Genomic DNA, 2,500 nt, shown 5'->3' with positions numbered 1-2,500 from the left:
GCTCTGCTTTTCCACAACTGTATTTTATTTCACGGGGGAAACACATAGCGGCACATTGGACTGACTGCATCTGTAAGTAAGAGCGTACAATTCAATGGTTAATTTGATAAGAAAGATACACGAGCATGTGGAAAGAGAAAACAGACGCTCTACACATAGTGACAAGCGAGAGACAGCCTAAACAAGCAGATATTGTATTTACTATTAAACATTGATTTATTTTATTTAACATTTACTATACATAGAACACAAACGGCGAATGTTTAACTTACATTCTTGTTTTAAGAAATCCGCAGACTCTCGACCGGAACAGAGGACGTAAGCATAGAATTACTAAAGAAACGAAAGGGAAATTTTCACATAGCGTGCATTTACCCAGCAAGCAAAGGCCTACGGAAACATACCTTCCTAACAGCGTGTTTGCTTGTGCTTTTAGTGTTCTAGGTTTCATATTACACCAAACTGTGTATGTGTACCGCTTGCTTTCGTGTTGTTTATGTGTGGTTTCAGTGTTACGTAATGTTGGAATTTTGATCATTCAAGATCGAAAAAAATAACCCGAGTGTGCGTGTCTCGTTATGGCACATTTGCTCTAATCTCAAAATAACGAAGGGAAGTGAGTGAATCGCCCGGTCGTTAAAACATCTGTCTGCCTCTTGGGAAAGGACACAGAGCGCTTACAATGACTGCTGACTGAAGTGGAGATTAATTTTGACCAATACAGCAAGAAATAATATTTGACCTTACAGTAACCTGCATTGTGATATAGATAGATAGATATTTTTGTGGGTATGTAATATATATATATGTATATATATATATATATATATATATATATATATATATATATATATATATATATATAATATAATATATATATATATATAATATATATTATAATATATATATATAATATATATAATATATAAAAAAAATATATATATATATTATATATATATATATATATATATATATATATATATAATATATATATATATATTATATATATATATATTATATATATATATATTTATCTATATATATATATATACATATACATGTATATATTCATATATATACATATATATATATATATATACATATACATATATATATACACACACATTCATGCATACATACATACGTACGTACATACATACATACATACATACATACATACATACATACATACATACATACATACATACATATATACATATATACATACATACATACATACATATATACATATATACATATATACATATATACATATATACATACATACACACACACACACACACACACACACACACACACACACACACACACACACACACACACACACACACACACACACACACACACACACACACACACACACACACACACACACACACACACACACACCACACCACACCACACACACACACACCACACCACACCACACACACCACACACAATATATATAAAGTGATATTTTTCATTATTTTGATATTGCCTTTCTCCATGACACACATCAACTACAGTGCCAGAAATACAGCAGTCCTAATGACTTGAAGACTTCACTCGCGCACAACAGGTAGAGACGGCGCGCTGCTTTAGGTTAGCTTCTTTCTGCCTTTGCTCTGAATACGATTCGATATTTATGATACGCTAAAGAGGATTATTTAGGGGTATGATTTGTGTGGTGGTGGTGTGAAAAGGGGGAGGGATAAGAGTAGAAGAAGTGGGCATGGTGGAAAGAAAGGGAGGAAGGGGATAAGGGAAAATGGAAAGAGAGAAGGGGAGGCAGATGGGAAAAGAGAAAGAGGGAGGCAGAAAGGATAAGAGAGAGGGACGGAAAAGAAGGAAGAAGAGATAGGGAGAAAAGAGGAAAAAGAAAACGACACAGAGCCGAGACGCCAGGCAAGAGATTGAGAGAAAGAGAGAGGCGTGAAACGATATAAATAGAGAGAGAAAGACGAAGCGAAAGAAAATGAATAGAGAGAAGCTAGCTACCTCTAGGGCTAGCGTCATAACTCGGCCTTTGTTGTCGGAGAGGGTATCACAAAGTGAAGCAATTGCATTTTATCATTGCACCTCAATGCTGAGCCCAGGTTGCCGTGGTTTCGTGAATATTATATGCATTGACGCAAATGCCAAATATTACGGATTCAGTTCTGTAATGGCGACGGTTTACTATGTAAATATAGAGGTGATTTTCTTAATTGTACTTATCAAATGAGTGGATATATCATGATAAGGAATACCAATCTCCCCATTCAATTTTGTATCGTTAATGACAAAACCGAGCGTAGTATGAAGTTAAAAGAAGTAAAAAAAAAAAAAAACATGGCTTTTAGTAGGCGGTCCAGGTATTCGAAGATATGCGTTCGGGATTTCAACACAAAGATATGCTCCACGCAATCACAGGCAGACTTTGCTTGCTGCTATGTGTATAGTACTTTGTATCATGCCATGAGACATTTGCAGATCTTATGATAACTCTGCTTATTAT

At 34.8% G+C, this 2,500-nt stretch overlaps 1 protein-coding gene across 2 annotated transcripts in view; it reads left to right on the top strand.

Annotated features, from left to right (window-relative positions):
* LOC122247418 (transmembrane protein 53-B) overlaps positions 1 to 2,500 on the top strand; it is a 21,474-nt gene that overhangs the window by 37 nt on the left and 18,937 nt on the right. Inside the window, exon 1 of one of the 2 annotated variants that reach the window (XM_043006700.2) lies at positions 1 to 72. This exon is cut by the window's left edge and continues 37 nt beyond it. The gene's annotated coding sequence lies outside the window, so the exon portion shown is untranslated. Of the gene's footprint in view, positions 77 to 2,500 lie in introns of both variants that reach the window. The other variant, XM_043006701.2, reaches the window with a different exon arrangement.

This window comes from Penaeus japonicus, unplaced genomic scaffold (assembly GCF_977035675.1).
Source record: "Penaeus japonicus unplaced genomic scaffold, GWHDUDI00000001_assembly GWHDUDI00000010, whole genome shotgun sequence".
Lineage (NCBI taxonomy): Eukaryota > Metazoa > Arthropoda > Malacostraca > Decapoda > Penaeidae > Penaeus > Penaeus japonicus.
This window is presented reverse-complemented; position numbering and strand designations above follow the sequence as displayed.